General features: G+C 43.3%; 1 long non-coding RNA gene across 1 annotated transcript in view; it reads right to left on the reverse strand.

The window, feature by feature from the left end:
* LOC127059314 (uncharacterized) overlaps positions 1–19,676 on the reverse strand; it is a 33,781-nt gene extending 14,105 nt beyond the window's left edge. The window contains exon 1 of the long non-coding RNA XR_007777005.1: positions 19,568–19,676. This is a non-coding gene — a long non-coding RNA (uncharacterized LOC127059314). The remainder of the gene's footprint in view (positions 1–19,567) is intronic.
* Positions 19,677–19,924: the final 248 nt, after the last annotated feature.

The following is a 19,924-nucleotide window of genomic DNA, read 5'->3' on the forward strand; positions in this document are numbered from 1 at the left end:
TCTTTCTCCTTCTTTGCCCACGGTTCAATTCAAAGAAATCATCTGAGAGCAGCCTACCCTGATGCAGAGAGCCTTCCCTGGAGATTTCTAATAGACTACAGTAAAAACCATTTTTTCCCAAGACCCTCTACAAGTCCCCAGGGATTTTCCTTGGTCCAGTCTTCGTTAAAATAGAAAGCATGTTCAGGGGGAATGACTAATCCCCTGCCTGAATGCGACATGCCATTTGGACTCTTTGTGATCTGGTACACTAACTCTCTGATTTGTTTGGCCTTGTGAAAACCTTTCAAGCTAGGCTCTGGAAATTTACCCCTGAAGCCTCTTCTGGGGCTTGCATTTTTTATTTTTCTTCCATTTCCTCAAATCTTTCCCTTGTTCCTAAAGAGTGCCATCGTCCGTTCCTGAGCCCTCAAATCCAATTACCAAACAATGTACAAATATATGGCTGAGCGTGGTCTATGGGAACAGCTGCAAAATTGCTAATATTAGGTCTAATTTAGCTACAATAAATTAGCAAGTGTGTGGAAGCAAAATGATGACAGCATAATTATAACAAAAGTCGATGTGTTGAAGTATATGGATGACAATACATACTAATTTTAGCGAAAAAACGCAGCAAATGAAATGCATGCAATGAACAGACGGGACTAATAGCTCAGACACATATACTTAATGTGACCAGTCAGTGTAAAAACAAAAAGATAGATGAAGCTGTTCAGAATCTAGTGCTAACAAGCAGTGTAGTCTGAAACCATTAACTGTCAGGGGTAATAACACTCAAAGTACTGAAGTGCAGTAAAACAGCAGCACTTTTCTCGGGATGATGTGCTGATGTACAAGCACACACCTGTGAAGAGGGTACTAAATCTATCCTCACGTTTATTACTATGGAGGGAGGAAAAACAACACTAATAATGTAAAGTATAAACGAAAATAGCAGACAGCAGAGAGTGACATTTGCATGGTCCCAGTCAGCTTGTTAGCTGAAGTGGGTTTTAATTAGCTATTTTCCAGCAAGCAAACGAGCAAATTAGTGGCAGCCATAAACAAGCAGAGACAATCAGGCCCAAAGAAAAAAAAAAAGATCGGACCTTTTTCTGTGTGTTTTCCTTTTGGAAACACAATGCCTTCATGCTTCAGCTAAATATTTCTATTAACCAAAAGAATGTGGTAAAGCAAAGACCTTGGCAACTGTGCAAGTTCCCGAAGTGGCTCAAAACACAACGTTAGCAGTACAGCGGGGACACAAAGCCCTGCTCTGAAGAAACCAACATTGAAGGCTAAACCTTGGGCCTCCCATGCAGAGCCTCAGGGCTCCAGTGCACCTCGGCTCTGGTGAGCTGCCTTCTGCTGAAGACTGCCCACCCATCCTCAGCTCTTGGGACAGCAGGGCCCCAGCACCATCCCTCACTCCCGCTCTGGATGTGCAGCAGCAGGTGCTTCAAAAAGTGTGATGCAGGGTGTAGGTGCCACCTTCTCCCTTGCACCTCAAAAGGCATAAATGGGTGTTGCCAAAGGGGTGCCTGAAGCTACCAGCTGCTCCTGCTGCAGAGGAGGAGGGATATAGCTCTGCAGGGGCTGCAGGAGACAGGCCACCAGGGTGACTGTGAGGAGGGGAGTGAGGTGAGCAGCAGGGACAGCCCCTGTTGCTAAGCTATCTTGCTAAGACAAGATGCTTATCAGTGTAGGATGCAGCCCTTGGCAGGCAACATGGATTCAGGCAGTAATGAGCAAACCAGTTTTGGTGCTTCTTTTATTACCACAGTATTAGTGGCTGCATAATGAAACCTGCCCCGCTTTTACAGCAACTTGAACATGGGATGAAGATCCTTCAGAGCCTGGTCAAGCAAGGCCCAAGGTTAAGTAATTCACTGTAGAACTTTTGCTACTAAACTGATTATATTAATAATCAGCCATAATGAAAAACATGGCAAGCTTATCCCTTGAGTCAGCCGTGTTTACCCTCCTGTTCCCTCTGATTTTAAGAAATGCTGATGCGGCAAAGATGGGAAACCCAATACAAAGGACAGATTGCACACTTGTATCTTATGCTAAACATGCCCAAATCCTTCAGGTGTAAAACCTGACAGCCGAAAAGTCACTTAGCAGTGAACAACTACTAGACATTGTTGCTAGGCAGAAGAGTTCATTGGTTTGAGTACTAATCTAGACCTTGGGAAAGTTGAAGTTCATGTTTCACTCTGTCAGAAACTTCTACGGCCATGGGTGACCCAGCTGATCTGTCTGGGGATAAAAGTACTTCTGCCTCAGGAATTTGCTGCAAAATGCTCATTAAATATTGCAAAGGGCTCAGATATTATGGAGAAGGGGCTAATTAGTTGGAAGGAAGGAAAAACACCTAATAGAAATTAATCTTATTTATGCATCACTATTGGTACATGTGGCACTAGAGAAAGACATTGCAGCAGGCTTTCGGTTGGTATAAATTATCAGAGAGCTGCAGGAGAGACTCTCTTGCCTCCCTGTCCTTGTCTTGTGCCAAGGGTATTACAGTCTAATTAATACAGATAACATGAGTGCAGACGCCTACCTGTTGGGCGCCGTTGGAATATTAACACAAGGGGAGGGCTGGGGGAAGGCTCTTAAAGAAGGCTTATTTTATTTAGTTCATTTGTTTAGTAATGTTTTGATGGTCAGAAAACCCTGGCAATGAGTAGAGCCCAAGAGGCAATTAGCAATGGGGCAGAAAATGTAATGAGCCAAAAAACGAATTAACTTGAGCAGACTAGGCACAGACACAAGGGGCCAATGCTTTTTGCTAGTTTATAACCCTGCCCCTCTGCTGAATTCAAAAAAGTAGGAGGAGGTGTGATTTAACATGGAAACAGCCTGCAGGATATTTCCTACCACACCCGGGGTAGCTCTTCTCCACACAAAGCACCAGCTGATGTGGTGCCATGCAAGCAGGCAGCCTGGATCAGCTCTTGCCTAAAGCCAGCCTCTCTCTGTAAAGTTTCCTTCCATTGCCACCACTGAGGAGGGCAGAACACAGCACACAGCAGGTTGTCACCATGCTCAGGAAGAGGGGGCATGGGGGTGTACCCTGTCAGACAGCAGCCCCCAGCATTGCCCTGGCAAGGCAGCGAGGTTATTGGCAGCAAGTGGGGGCTTGCAGAGTACAATGAGCCAAATTTTGCTCTTTTTGTCCTTTGTTTATTTTTTCTCTTTAATGGCTTTCAGTTTATGCTATTAGCAAACATAACTTGCTTTGTATCAGAATTCTTTCAAAGTCACGGGCTGATACTGTTTTCAGCTTGTACAAAATTATAAGCACTTTCACCACACTCAAACTGCTTGCACATTTCTTACAATGAACTTGTTTCCCTGCATCTGATAGAAGTTCATGAACATCACAGGGAAAAAAGCGCAGGCGACTGCTCTCGCAGGCACACAGGGATGGTAACTATCCAGTTCCACAGGGGCCACAACAAGTAACTTTCACCCAAATTGCCACATTAGCCATCCTGCTAGCCCCCAGAATTAAAGATAAGGATTTGTAGTTTAGAGAGCTGCTTGACTGAATCACGGAAAAACACAACTGCCCCCAAGTGTGTGCTAGGGTGATTTTCAACGCGTGCTGCAGTTCTGCAACGCTCGGTCTTACACAGCCCATAAGCTTTGTCCCGAGGGAGATTATTTGAGCAAAAACCTAAAGTTCTTATGTGGAGTTCAGGAAGGGAAACTTTGAGGAGAAAAAAAAAATGTTCACATAAATTTGAGTCCCTTCTTGCATGGATAGTTCAATGCCAAATGAAAGAATAGGAAAGCCACAAAGCACACACACTTCAACACAGGTCCTTTCTCCCTGGGTCATGCCCAGTGCTATTTCATCATGGCTAGGGGACTTTGGGAGAAGCAGGAGCAGAAGGGAAAGAAGACAGATGATCTTTAAAAGAACAGAACTGTTGAAAATTCAGAGCAAACGAGTCAATTCATAGCTTTATCAGCATAGAGCAAGTGGAATAGCAAGATATTCCTCTTCAAAGAGGAAAGTCCCCAAATGGCTAAAGGTTAAGATAAAGGGGCAGAATTTCTGCCTGGCTCCATGCAGCTCACAACTGCTCTGACATTGGCTGGATTTTTGGTCTTTTTTAGGTAAAATATCACTGAGCATAGGAAAGTCATGACCAGCTTCCCGAGCATCACAACTGAAAAATAAAAGTGAGGGGTCTAATCCAAATCCTCGGCACTTTATATCAACAACTGTAAATCTTTGCCTCAGCTCCTGCCAGCCTCAGAAGTTAAATGGACAGCACTGTTCATTTCTTATGCCTACACTGCTCCATTGCTTTTAGTGAAGTTGCAGGTTGTAATTGAGAGTCTGGTAAGGATCCCTTTTCACTGAGTGATGTTACAATCTTCTTTGCTGGAATTATTTTAGCCTTGTAATAGCTCTTTTTAAAGAACAGCCTGATCTACTTTCCAAAATCTTCTGCAGGAAATAAGTTGCATTCATAACACAAGACTGAGGTTGAAATCCAAGGCCTTCCCCAGCAATATATCTCACTCGCCTCAGGAGGTGTCTTGATGATCCCTCTGTGTGGTGGTGCTTCAGCAGCAGAAGGAGAAACTGCTTTCAGCATGGATCCTGACAGATCAGAGACAATAAGCCTTCAGCAGCTCAGGGAGGTTGGGCAAGCAGGAGACAAAGAGCTCAAAGTTCAACCCCACACACATCCAATCTGCCTGGAATATCTGGGTTACCTACACCTGGGCACTGGAGTAACACCTGTTCTCTTTGTCTTCCCTGCCTGAAACGTCCCATACAGACATTAAACATTAAATGGGAGGAGTTGTTCTGCTCACATCCACCCCCACTAAGGAGTTAGTGCTCATCTCTGGGGTCTTGCCTAAACACAGTGGTGAGACTGGGATTTTCTTTACTGCAATAGAGATCCTGCACCAATGCCCACAGCAAAACTGAATTTCTTCTCTGTTTTTCCATCCCAGTCTCTCTTTCTCCTTCATTTGCAATCCTCCTCTGTCTAAAGTTAGCTCTGCCATCATTACTTGCACTGAGTGCATATTAGACTAGGCTCTCAGGAATTAATGAGAAGGCTTAGCAAAGGAGGATAACATAGGGATCAGGGTGGCAGAACTGGGTGCTAAATAGCAGTTTCTTTAGGGCTGGATATTGAAGGCACAAATCTACCTTCAGTTCTCTCTGATTTCACAAAGAGCTTCAGGAAATGAACTCTCGTGACACAACTTGTTTTCCACTGGGTCGCTGTAAGAGAATCCCTGATGGACACAAAGAAATGAAAGTCTAAGCAGGTACATGCTAAACCCACAGAAGATGAAGTCACACCATAGCTAGCAAGGGGATAACTAGCTTTGCTAGGCTAACATGGTCCAAAAGGGTGAGCCATGGTGTTGGTTTTGTTAGAGGAAGCAGCCATGTGCTGCCAGTCTGTCACAATGACAAAGAAATTGCCATTTTGGAAAAGGTAGCCTTTTTAATAAGGGTTTTTTAAGCTCTCTCTGTAATATTTTTACAGTGTTTTGTGATTAATTTCCCTTATGACAAGGCAGAAGATGTATTTCTGTAGGAACTGTGGCCAGTCTGACTGGTAAGAAAGGAAAGCACCTGTATTTCTGCATTGACTATAATCAGGAAGAATTAATCCAGTCACACATTTTCATAGGACATAGGCCAGACTGAACAGGTATCTCTTCTTTCCCTTCCTGGTAGCTCTCCCGATAAATAGGGGAAGAGCCAAACTTCTAACTACAAATGTTTCCCACCAGGTAATGGAGAGAAACTGAACACCTCATTCCATTTCTTCTCATCCTCTTTGACTGTTTTTCTTCTTGAATGGAAAAAAGGGGACTCATTTCAAGCATCTTACAGCAGAGCATGAAGGATGCCTCAGGCTGCTATTTTGCAAATGAACAACGAAGCCCAGATAGGAACAGAGGATCAGACTGTATTCATAATAAAACTACTGTCTGCATATGTGATTACTGGAAGCAGTGGGAACATGAGAAATTCATAGGCTGAGACACAATGAGCTCCCTTACAGTCTGAGCATTCCTCTGTAATTTAGATAGATTAGGGGTGCAAATCCCCCAGGATTTAATCTCACAAGGACATTTTCCTGGCACTTCATACTTTGCCAAAAAGTGCTTCCTAGAGGTGCCTTTTCCCCTCCCACTTTTTCTATCCTTCTGCATTTAGTTCCAGCAGCAAGCATGGGAAGAAAGGGGCAAACCCAAAAACTGTCTTATTTTGAAACTCACTGATCCCCTTTGGATCTGAAAGACTGGGTCAAGCTGTACGCTGGAGAAAATTATTGACTTTCCTTGTAATTAACTAGTCCAGTCAGTTCTTTCTTAATGCTTATTTCTATTTCTTAAAGCTTCCATCACAGAAAAGATGCCTGTAGATTTCCTGACACCCAGGTGTAGCAGTGATCTTCTTATAAAAAATATCTTACACTGAAGTACAGATAGCTCCTTTTTTTTTTCCAGATACTGATACAACTAGAATAGTTTCTTGAAGAATAAGTGGGATATAGGCACATATATATATTTTTTTTTGCATTGCTAATATAGAAGATCAGATTCCAAACTGCTGAATATGATATAAATATAGACTTTTACAGTCTAAAATTAATGGAAATACATAGTCCTGTTGACTTCATTTGGCTTTGGATCTGCCAAATGGATCGCTATACATGTCCAAAGCAAAGAAGATTTTGACATAAGCAAAAAGGCTAAACACAAGAACCAGAAATTTGGAATCTAGAAGATAAAAAAGCCACCCAGATAAAAATATGCTACGACTTTTCATGCTGCAAATATTTGCAGTGATGGCTTTTCTCAAGATTTTCCAATGATCTATGTGTTCCCTTAGTTTCATCTGCTTTTCTGCCATGACCTTAATTTTATTCAAATTCAGCACACAGAAAAGAAATATTGCCTTTTTCCTTCCCTTGATTTTGCCATTATATAACAGACCAAAACCCATGAAAATGGGACATGCAGAAGAAATTCCAGACCACAAAAAAGCATTTGTGCAGAAATGATAAAAAAATCAACTGCTAAAATTACTTTCTTGGTATTAGGTTTTAGGTAGCAGTGGACAAACAGAAGAAAAGAAAGCCTCCTTCTAACTCTTATCTGAAGATAAGAATGCCTGAGGTATTTGGATTTGCAAAGCTATGCTGGCGTCTTATGAATTCAGGGTTGCACTGAGTCAGTCAAATCCATTCTCTTCTAACATCAACATTTCCCCTCTCTCTCGTGACCTGTAAGGGATGGCTAAAAAACAACCCACTTAGGGAAAACATCAGTGGTGTTTCCTCACCAAGTCCCCTGCTGCAGCCTGGTCTTCATCTTGGCTCTGCTGTAAATTTCCCCTGTAATTGCTGAGCACTCACTCCCCAGGCCACCAGCAACAATGCTCCTGGATCTACGCACAGATCCAAACAGCACAAGCCCCACTGAAGAGCCTTGCAGGTTGCTTCATCTGTCTCCTTTTATTCATTTTTATTTTCCTTACACATTTCTTGGCCTTCCTATGGCATAGCAATGTGATAGAGAATGTGCATATCAGACAAAAACTGCAGAGTAAAGTGAGGCATAAAATTTTAGAAAGGCTTTTTGCACTAAATTCATAGTCTTCTGCTGTAGTAAACATTTCTGCTATGCTGTATTGATGATGATTAATAGAAGACTTGACAGAAAACAAACAAGATAAAAGAATGGTTGTCGTTGTCCTTCTCTCAGCATATTTTCTTCTAAGATCTTTACTGATTAGAAAAAGAATTGTTTTCCAGGACTTAGGTATTTCCAGTTGTGGAATCAAAAATTATATGAATCAAATTACTGAGAAATATTGATGATATCTCTGAACATACAGGAATTTTCAAGCTGTGACTTAAAGGCAAGAGAATTTTTTTTTTCCTACCAGGAGAGTGTGAAGACACAGCCGCTTCCTTTGAAGGACAGTGTGAAAATTCAGACAGGCTTCCATGCTGCTCCAAATGAGCGCAGAATAAAGTAGGCACTCCAGATCTTCTTGGGAAGAGCATCAGAGAGAGCTGAAAAAAGAATCATACTTCTGGAGCAGGGATAACTGGCTTTCTGAAGGGGTCTAAAGACAGATTGATTCACTTCCCAAGGCAGTGCACCAGGACAAACATAATCTATTGGATGTTAAGAGTTAATAATGCCATTAATAGCATGGTAGTGGCAGATCACACCTGACCACACCACAGTAGCTGGGAGATGGAAGTGACAGGCTTTCAGAGTAAAACACTTCAGTGATATTGTGCAAGCTGGCCCTAGAAGATGGCTGTAAAAACTAAAAGCCTTAACTGCTGATGAAAGTGGGAGCACCATCCAAGCTGCATCCCCAAAATATCTGATCTCGGTGGGAGAGCTGGTGCATTTCTGTCTCCCAAAAACTCTGGTTCCTTTTGCACAAATTGCTTTAGTGTTCATGGGTCCTGTTCCTCCCTCCTCAAACAAGACAAACAAATCTCTCAGAACACCTCTCCTGACACCCTTTAGGAAAGCTGTCCTATCAGAGGCCACTTTGCTTTTCAGTCCTGACTTCTCTTCCAGGACATACACACACAGAGGAAGGACAGGGACAAAACACTTCAGATTTCAAATCACTGACACAAATGCTCTTAACACAGACTCCTGTGAGCCACAAATATTCCTAGATTCCTTTGCTTTAAATCAAATACTTTCATCCTTAGAAATTTCTAGTGGTGCCCTAATTCTGGAACATGAAAACTGCCATTCACAGAGTATCAAGGTTTGGGACCTAGGCAATCCTTCCCAACAGAGATGACAAGGAAGCACCTGTAATAGTTGTGTGGTGTGTTTTCCTGTACTTTTTTTCTTTTTAATTAATATTTTTTTCTTTTTTATTTTCTGTAATGAAAGAGAGAGCCTAGGAAATAGCAGGAACCAAGGTTGATCTATCAGGCAAACACAATATATTTGTCATAGTTTTCATGTTATATTTCCCATATGCATATTAGTGCTCCCTTTCTATCAGTAGAAGAGAGGAATTCTTGTCCCACCACATTGTTATTGGTTTCAGCAGCATAAGCTGAGCTTTTTATTATTAGAAGAAACTATTCATGAATTCATCTCATTTGTCTTTGGTTTGGATGGGAGCATCTCTCTTTCCCCAGCAGAAGAAAAATGGTCACTACCTTTATTTTTCACGATGTCTATAATTGGTTATCTCCTTGTTTGGGAAGAAAGGGGATAGATCCTCTTCTGCAAAACAAGAAATGACCCATTGCTCAATGGATTTAACCCAGGCATAAGACCATAATTGCTAGAATTTTCTTTATCACTATTTCTTTCCTTTATCACTGCCTTTTCAGACAGAGGCCTCCTGAGAGTACCCTCATAGCTGGCACCTGAACATGAGACCTCTGGGTGCAAACATATGAGCCCTACCTGTTGCTTTAATGTAGGATTCCTATCAGCTGTCACTTAGAGCAGCCCCTCCATGCTCCTCCAGGACTCCTGCTCTAGGTTAGAGACTGCTGCAGTCCTGAACAGCAGGAGTCCATTCTTGCATATTTTATTGATCTCAGTATGCACTTAGGCAACACATTTTTGGTTGGTTTTTTTTTTTTTTTCATTTTACATTTATTTTACAATTGCTTTCACAACCTGGCACAAAGGTGGAGATTTGCTCTCATGTCCCCAAAGGAGAGAGCAATCTGACGTGGTAGAGTGGATGTAGTGCTGAGGGCAGTGCAAACGGGCTCTCTGAATCCCAGGGGACTCTGTGTGTGTGTGTGTGTCTGTCTGTCTGTCTGTGTGTCTGTGTGTGTGTGTGTGAGGGGGGACTGGGGGCTGCTGCAGCACCAGGTGCTGGGAAGACACAGATCAGCAGCATCCCATACCCTTGACAGTCACACAGAGGCAGCTGAAAAAACCTGTCAGACTGGGAAGGCTCAATAACAAAAATATTCTTCTATTTAAAGAATGATCTCATTGGTGCCCTTGGGCTTGCCCTGGAAAAAATCTCCTGGTCTTTTACCTTTACAGCTGGACAGCAGCCACACAGGCATCACATTGCCCAGCATTTTATTTTCACACATCTTTTTAAAGAGAGCTGCTGTAAATCATTTTCAAGTTACAGAGTATTTTGTTCCCCAGACAATACTTCAGTTTCTTATAATCACAGATAAATGAAGTATTCTGGTAATTGTACCAGCAAAGAGCATTCACTTTCAAAGAAGGATATTTAAAAAATATTCTGGGAAAATGCAGGTAAAGAAAAAAAGCTTTGCTTGGTTTGCTCTCCCTTCCCCAGCGCTGGTGAGGATTGCAATAACCCAACTCAGAGCCTGGGCTGCATTCAAAGCAGCATGGCCATCAGGGCAAGGGATGAGATTCTGCTCTTCTACTCCTGCAGCACATGCACTGCTGCATCCAGCTCTGGGGCCTCCAGCACAGGAAGGATGTGGACCTGTTGGAGCAAGTCCAGAGAAGGTCACAAAGATGATCAGAGGGATGGAACACCTTTCCTATGAGGAAAGGCTCAGAGAATTGGGTTTATTCAGCCTGGAAAAGAGAAGGCTCCAGGATAAAGTAATTGTGATCTTCCAGTACCTGAAGGGAGCCTGCAAGAAACAAGGTGAGTCTATTTACAAGGGTATGAAGTGATAGGAAAAGGGGGCATGGCTTCAAACTGAGAGCTGGTTTAGATTAGATATTAGGAAGAAATTTTTTACTCTGAGAATGATAAGGCACTGGCACAGGTGGCCCAGAAAAGCTGTGGCTGCCCCATCCACATTCAAGGCCAGGCTGAATGGAGATTTGAGTGACTTGGTCTAGTGAAAGGTGGACTTGCTCCTGGCCTTTCTATGATCCCGTGATCTTCCTCAAGAAATGCGCAGCAGGTTGGGGGCCAGCACCTCCCACTGCCCTTAGTAGGGCCAGAGCAGGACTAGAGAGCTGCCCATGAGCCAGCAAGTGGGGCTAAAGCCCCAACACTGAGATGAGGGAGCAGGAACCTCTTTGAAGGAGTCCCTTTGCAGGTGCTGCTTTGTGTATCTGGGCTCACACTGACCTTCATCCTCCCTGCCTCAGCCAAGAAAAATGCAGTGCGGCGCTGCCAACAAGTCAGCTGCCCCAAAGATTTCCCCTCAGCTCTTCAACAAGGAGCACTTATCTGTCTGCTCCACTGGGGAATATAGACTCCTCCCAGGTCTAGGCCCTGATTTACCCCATTTGTACCCACAAGCAAGTGGCCAAATGCTATGACAGCACACAACACTTTTACATACACCTTGCACAAGTGGTTGTGGGAAAGGAAAGGAGATGCAAGCTCAGGCTTCAGCAACCTATTAACCAGAGAAGCTACAGAGCAGGAGACTGCAGATCATCTCTCAGAAAACCAAAGTATTGGTTTTCATTAAAAATGCTCAAAAATGCTGGTTTTGTAGATTTGAGGGGGAAGATGGCAGAAGCATTTCTGTTAATCTTCAGTATCTTTGCTGAGACTATCTGTAATAGAATAAAAAAAGGAGGGCACATGAGACGCAGCCCGGGTGCAGCATGTTATAATGATGCATCTCCTGGAGACAGCATTGCCTTCAGATGAGACATCTCCCCAAGAACACTGTCACTCACGGCTTACTGCAGGTGTCAGGTGCCCCAGCTATTGTTATTATTATTATTAGGTATTTGCTGAGTGCCAGCGGTGCACCTGGTGCTCATCATCAGCTCAAACAAGCTGCTGATTTTTAACAGTGGACTGACTGCATTTCCACTTGTGAAAATTTGCCTGTTTGCTTCTTCAGGCACTATCTTCTCCAGGGGGAATTATGCAATATACTTTTGTTTCCTTCCTCCTTGACTTTTGGTACCTGTTATTTTTTTCAAACACACAACAGCCCAGCTCCTCACCACTGTAAGCCGGTCTTTTTTATCCGTCATCTCTTCGGGATCAGATCACTAATTCACGTACAGGATAAGACAACTGCCAAATTATTATACTACAAAGAGAAGATCTTCAGACACCTGTCATCTTGATGAAAGCAGCACCATCAAGTGACCTTTGCCAGTTCAAGGTCGATAATGAGACAAGTCAGGCAGGAAGAGCAGCGTGTGCTGACTCCATTAACGCTGGCTGTGTGCACACTCAGTAGCACTGCGTCTCCTGTCAATTAGTGTGGGTAAACTAGGGACTGCTGATTGCCAGAGACACGGCATAGCGAGCTGCTGCTACCTTTACTTCTACACCCTGCTGCATTTTAATTAGCTCCGTTCCCCTGACTATTTCTTCAGAGCTTCATTACTGCCGTCTTCAAGAAAGTCAAGGCAAGCCTTTTACATTGCACACCACTAATGAAAAGAGATGTGAACATCTCACCATGGAGCTGGATAATGCCGGACTGTCTGCCTGCGCACACGAGGGGGCATGGGAAGATTTAAGGGGCTTCTCAGCACAATGCAGTGTAAACGTCGCTCAGAGATGGCAAAAGAATAGAATGAGCCAGAGCCCACCAGGGAAGGTATTCCCAAAATGACCAAAAACATAGGATGGAAAAACGGTGCACGGTCCATGAGGCGCGCAGGTGAACACGTGTGTGTGCTTGCATAAGGTGTGGGTTCAGGAAGGATTTTTAAAGACCACCCACACCCACTATAGTTCAATAGCCTGAGGTTGTAAATTTGGAAATGGAGAGTTGCTCCAAAGGCCACCATCTTTGGCCACCACAGACAGCAGCCATGAGGAGCTGACAGACAAAGGACCTGGAGCATTACTCAGTCATTTCCAAGATTTCCCATGGAGCCCACAGCTTTTCAACAGAAAACCAGCTGTTTGTGATAGGGGTTTTTTGCTGTATTTTTAACCTTTTTTACAGTCAGTTAGGTTTTTAGTCAGATGATATCAGTGTGGCTGTTCTAATTTTCCTTGAATTTCAATTTTATTTGAAGCAAATTGTGATAGACAATTGTTGTCTTTACAGACAAGTGCTGGTCAGACTGACTTACAAAGAGCTTCAGCTTAAAATATCAGGACCTCTACAGCTCTCCCTTCCCAATACACAGATGTGCTTGGTGCAGGTCAGCTTGGTGAGGGATCCATGTCAGCATTTTGAGTCAAAGTCTCGATCCTGTTGTTTTCCTAGCTTGCTGTGGTGAAGCCTCATTTCCTAGCCATGGTGGTTCTGCTGCTCCTTGGCCCAGGCAGATATATATCTGTTATAGTGCAATGTGAATATTACCTGAGTCCTACTCCTATCCTGTATGACCACCAGCATTCATTCCATCCTCCCAACAACAGCTCTTTTAATTAACTTCTCTCGTACGTCACTCATGTCCTTACAGACTCGCAGCTAATGAGCCAGCAAATCTACTTTGGGATTGCTTTCCTCAGTGAGCACTGGCACAAATCTTGTAGACGCCACAAAAAGTTGTGATGAGAGCGTTCATGCTGGAAACACACTGGAGAAGTCATGGGATGGTCTGAAGAAATACTGTTTTCTACATGGCTTCAGGAGCTTCTGGATTAGAGGTGGAAAATTAATTAGGCTGGGGTTTTTTTCTGACAGTCCTTTTATTCTCAGCAACTGTTCAGAAATAAAGGATGTGTTTCCTTCAGTTCTGTAGCTGCTTTTAGAAGAAAAGGTTCCTCAAAACAAAATGTTCCTGGGAAACCTCCTTTACAATCAGTGACCCAGCTTCACTTGCTGTTTATTGCTGTCTCTGCATTGAGCAAATTTAGGCCTAGAGACAGCTGTGGATTGAAAGTGGCTTCAAGATCCTTTCAGCTGCATTTGAACATGCCCAGCAACAGCTGCTGTCCTCTAAGTGACTGCCCATATGACAAGCCAGCCTTTCAGGAGAGGATGCTCCCATGAGTGTGATATGGAGGGAAGAAAGCAAACCCAGAGAAGCTGGCTGGACATAGGGGAAATCTCTCATCATCCTGTCAGGAAGTGGAGCAGGACTGTGCCTTTGGTGAGCCTGTGGCTCACCACAGAGTTGTTCTACAATGGCACATTCTGGCCTCAGAATACACTTCCATCATCAAAAAAAAAAAATCTAACCCACCTCAAAACCGAAACACTGCCTTCCCACACACACACCTGGAGTTCTTTATTTTATTATTTCCCTTGAAGGACTAAAAGAAACCTACTTTGCACACAGGCATGAAATATCATTAAAAAAAAAAAAATCACGTCACCACAACAGAGTTTGTTTTTCTATAGTGTCTCTGCCTGATGGGGTTTTTTGTTTTCTCTGAAACAAGAGGCTGCTGTCAGCCTCCGCACAGCCTTCTGCATTCTCCCAAAGCTAAATGGAAAAAAATAGTCCTTTCTTTCTTAAGTCAAATAACCATTATCCAGAAAATCCTGGACACCCAGCACTGCTTCTCCTTTTATTCCTCACCCACGAGCAGTCAGATTGCTTCAACATTCATGCTGTGCCATCTAAAAAATGCTTGCTAGCCACCTGTGTGGATATCTTTGAAAGAGTAACTTTAAAAAACACCCACCAGCATCCAAACATATGGATATGTGCCTGAGGGTTGGATACATTCTGTACATACAGTTATTCTCACGCCTGGTGCAATCTGATACTCCATCTATGCTGTTGCAGGGACACCTCCCTGCATCCTCCCACAGGCTCCTACACAGCAGTTCAGGATCAGCCAGTGGGTATCAGTGGCAGCAGCAATCTAAATTCCCTTTATTATCTCAGTGTTTGCACTTTATCGTGCCACCCTGATTGATAAAGATAGAGCTGACATAAAGGAATTGCATTTCAAAGGAAATGCACAAAGTGCTACAGATGAGGGCAAGGACGGGAGTGGGAGTGTGGCTGTTGCCACAGGGGAGCATCGCATCACAAACCTCTCAGCAGAGCAGGTGAAGCCACTTTTACCAGCCCTGGCTATTCTATTAGAAATATCTTTTTATTTATTTTTCATAATGCTCCAGCTGTGCATGCCCACACAGAATGAGGCTGACTTGAGGAGCCTGAAAATATTAGCATTAAAGCTCAAAATAGAAGCAAACCACTCCAGATCCCAAATCTCTTCTCTACAGGTGACAGGATCGCTGCCTAGAAAAGTGCTTCTTTTCCCACGCTTGATTATAATTTTTCCATTAAGATGAATTAGCTTCTTGACAGAAAATAGTATTACTAATAGAGATAAGCCTACTTATTCCCCCACAAAATTGCTGTATTTTCACTGGGAAAAAAAATAATTAAAAAATATATTTTTTTGCCACATACTTCAGTGAAAGGAAAATATTTCTGACATGCATTTCATTGAAAACCAGAATTTTTTGACTGGAAATATGTCTGCAGTCCCTCAGGAGATGTGCTAGTTCATTGACTCCCTTTTCCCCAAGGGAGTCTATGCGAAGGGAGTATAGAAAAATAAATCCACTCACATTTGCACAGAGTCTGTATTTCTCCCTTTCCCCACACTTCCTCAGACCACATTTGTTGACAATCCAGACAGCAGGCAAAGGATATCCCTTCTCATTCCCCAAGCAAAATGCAGCAATGCTCACTGCACATCACAAGGTATCACAATGGCCATGACAGTTACACGTGAGAGACCAAGAAGCCAAAGGAAATTTTCCCATGACTCTCTCCTGACTGGGCTGTGCCATTTCCAGCCTGCACAACAGCATCTCCTTCCCTGCAAGACCAACGAGACAGGACTCTCAGTGCCTGGATCACAGCTCTGGGGATAGCAGCTCTTTTGCCCAAAGAAAACCATCTTGCAGCTTTTCAAGCTCCACATATCGATGTAAAACTGTGGATGCCCGTCACACCTCATGACTCACTTTGGGGCTCTGGCACATCCATGAAGTACACTCAGAAATGCCTGTCACTCTGCATCTCCTCTGCTCGCCTGACAGCTTAGTGAGGGGCTGGACTCTAATAAACAGAAGATAGCACAGTGGCAGCAGCATCCAGCCAAGGCATCTATTGTGCCTTTAAAGACAGACACACATAGAAGGTTTCTGTCTTGATCATAATTAAAGACTGTTTTCAGTAAAAAAATAAGTAGCAACTGAGGCAAAAATTTGCTGTAGTATGCAGGTGTCTGAACAAGCAAAATAACAGGATTTTTAAAGCATGGTGGCACCTTCCACCCCTTAGAAATAAGCTGACAAGAAAAGCAGAAGAAAGACAAAGCAATGCTGATCAAAATAAAGGAAAAGAAGGATTTAGGGATTTATGTTTGCCCAGTAGTCAGCTACACAAATTGTATGTGAATAAGGGTTTAAAATGTTTTAAAATGTGTTTGAGGCATATCTAGGCTTGCTTGTTTGCCAGGGAATAATATTTATGAATTTCTATCTGTTCTGTTCTAAATCACCCAAAATAGACTGTAATGTTGCTAATAAAGCAATATGAATCCAAAAAGAGCAGGAGCAGAAAAAAAATCCCCAATTAAGGAAATAAGAAATAAAAGATATGGATGTGCTCTGAAGCTGAGAGTAATTCATGCAAACAAACAAATCACCAAAAGCATGCTAAAGAAGCAGGAAGGAGAAAACATGTGGTGTAGAAACCACCATGTGTCCATAAGAGATTTATCTCAAGAATCTCTCAAGCACCAGTGTTATCTGTCTGCTAGGACTGTGGGGATATTTAGGCAACACGAACCATTAGCACAGTCTCTCCAAAGAAAGAACCAAAGAGGAGAGAGACCAAGTGGAAAACTGTATGACTTACTCTTTCTCCCAAGATTTACCAAATGCACCTTGGAACAGAGCCAGGAAAGAAACAAACATGGCCCTTTCTCAATTAAAAAATAGTAGCTGAGAGAGACCTAGGCTAAACTTGGGAGCTTCAGGGCCAGGTTGTGGCCATCATTTCACAGCTTGGTACCCATGCCATCTGCCCTCCATCCTGCCAGCTTGCATGGTTTCATTTCGGGGCGAACCTTTTAAGATTTGGTAACAGTGGAAGAAGTTTGGTAACACTTGAGGATAAATGCTATGTTTTGCTAGGTCATTAACCACAGCTCATGACTGGACTGTGAAAAGTCTAATTTCAGCATGTGTTAAAAATATGAGGGATAATTCGTGACGCTCACTTTCCTACCTTGGCTACCAAAATGGAAGCAATATCAGCTGGGCTTGTGCTTACAAACATCAGGTCCTTGCTGTAAGGCTAAAAGCAGCTTCAAATGCTCTGTTCAACTCTTATTTCAGCAAGGCAAAAGTATTAGACAAGCAGCCAAGTACAAACCACATTCTGCCTTCCCCTAAACTCACATAAATTTGTTTGGAGCATCTCCACTAGCTTCCATCCCAGCCTGTGTCTGTGTGCTACAGAGGAGGATTTGGGTCTGGTTTTAAAGTTGCTGGTGAGAACCAAGATTCTGAAGCAGCCCTAGGAAATGTGTGTGAAAGAAATCTCCTCGGCTTCTTTCTCCCCTAGCAACAAGGTAGTAAACTCAATGGATAGTAGTCTACCAGAAAATAAGATAAAGGATAAAAAAAGCCCTAAGAGCTATCAGAGACGGGATAAAACAGCATGATATGAGAGGAAAAAAAGAAAAAAACAAAGACCTCAAGACCCTAGCAGTGCTCACTAGGCAAAGTGAGAATGGAATAAGTCTCCATTCTTTTATTCCCCATTAAAATGTGTTTGTTCCTCCCTACTGACCATATTATTTGATTTTTTTTTCTGGATGATTTTCTGTGATAATCACTAAGAAAAAAGAATAGAAATCTACTTGGTCTCATGGGCCTTGGCAGAATTATTTTAAATTCAGCAGAGCAGGGAAGAAGGAGGGAAGGTTTGCATTTTCTGTTTGAGTTCTGGATCTTCTATTATACAGCAACCCTCCATTATTTCAAACATGCTCATTAGGTGCTGAGCTAAAGGTAACTATAATTAAATTCAATTTTCTATCTAGCGCCAAGGCGCATAGGTTTCTGGGCAGCCAGCTCCTTGTCACCTTTCCTGTGTACTTGTGGCTAAGTATGAATATTAATGAATTCTGAGTTCTCCTCACCCTCCGCTTTCCCAATTTATTCACAAGTATTCTCTCTTTCTGCAATGAAAGAAGAAAAAAAAAAAAAGAAAAGCCAAATATAATTAGCTTCCCTACGAGAAGCCCTCAGTCTGCTCTGGCATCAGTGACTGAGCCTCCCACCTTGCTAGTGGACAATGTACTGATGAAGAAAAGAACCTTTAATAAGACAGGAGTTTGATTATAGTCAGAGACCCTGACAACCTTCCAAGAGCCCTAGAATGAAAATAAGATTTCTTGCTCGTGTTCCTGGCCATGAAAGAATCTTGCTCAGCCTAACAATAAATGTTTTACCCAAACTTGGGCCACACATTTCTCAATTGAAAATCAGCAGACTCTCGTGGAGAGTGAGGACAGAGGGTTTGGTCTAAAACTACCGGTGCTAATAAGAATAATGACATCTCCCCTCTGCCAAGCCATCACTTCTCTAGAGCTTGCAAATTAGGTCTAATACTGGAGTGGGAATCTATAATTATCAAGCCACAGACTTGCTGCAGACTGCCAACACCAGTCCTTCAGGCAAAGTGTCCTTTCCCCAGTCCCAGGCCCAGTGAGGGCACAGCGAGGTGGTGAGTTCCAGCACAGGCTGACCCCAGCTAGGGAGACAGAGGCAGAGAGCAGATGCCACCACAGCATCTGCTCTCCTTCCAAAGTTGCCACATCTCAGAGAACCAACTCCAGGACAGCACTTCTGCACCCAGGAGGGCAGGAGAACCTGGAATGGAAAACTGATCCCAGGATAAGGTCCAAATTGGATAGAACATCAACAGGGAGGGAAGTACACCAAAGAGGCAGCTGAAAACAAAAGTCTTTGCACTTACTAGCCTAGCCAGGAATGGCTACCTCAGCAAAAAGAAGACAAAGCTTCTATTTCTTCAGCTTGCCTGTTTTTCCTGGGCTACATCACCACAGGATCAGGTTGAGTCCCAACAGCTCTTGGGTTCCCAGCCCCACTGAGCGCCACCTCTACTGAGGCTCAGTACAACAAGAGCATCCATTTCCCATCTTCCCTTGACCCCACAAAAAAGGTTGGCCACCAGGACACCTGCAAGGACCTTCTGAGTGCCATGATTCATCCTTCATGCCCGGACAGCTCAATGGGCTGGTTCATAGCACACACAGGTACCCCGTTCAGCTCTCCGAATGGGGGATGGCAGATGTCACTGCAGCTTGAACTCCAAAAGCACACTCCTCCTTTCAGCCCCAACCCCAAAAGGTACAGGTTTGCACAGAGCCTGTCTGCATTTGGACTGATGAGTCTTCCCCAAAACAGAAGACAAAAAGCTGATTCCAGCCTTCTCCAAATTATTTTATATTAATAATGATTTGCATTAAAAATTAATTCCCTTTGACTGTGTTCACACCTCGGTGGTGTTTACAGACTGAAAGCACGCTGGTAAATGTGTTTGCTGAAGAAACATTCCCTGCACTGGCAAATTTTAGGCAAATATTTGTGGTAAGCCATTTTCAAAACTGCAAACCCAAATATTTATCCCAGAAAAAAAATTCTAGAAGTCCACTCAGAGGACAGAAACATACCACACAACCTCTGTCTCCACCAGCCTGACAGGCGCCCAGCAGCTCTGCAGACAAAGAATCCTTCAGAGGGGTACTGGGGACAGCTGACAAAATCCCAGCTTGCTTACAAGCAGACCAAGACCTGAAGGAGAGGAAGGACAAAATTTATGAAGCAATCAACTCATGGCAATTATTTGCCTAGCATACTTATCACATTTGGTGAAGTGAGGAAGAGCGCGTGAGGCCTGACACAGGTCCACTGAAGTTGAGGTGGAATGGGGTTTATTCCCTTCTGGTTTTGTGGCAAAAAACAGCAGCAGTGCTCCCTCAGATTGTGATTTGCAGGCTATATGCCCTCAGAAGGAGGGTCAGCTGGAT

The sequence above is a fragment of the Serinus canaria genome, chromosome 2 (assembly GCF_022539315.1).
Source record: "Serinus canaria isolate serCan28SL12 chromosome 2, serCan2020, whole genome shotgun sequence".
Classification (NCBI taxonomy): domain Eukaryota; kingdom Metazoa; phylum Chordata; class Aves; order Passeriformes; family Fringillidae; genus Serinus; species Serinus canaria.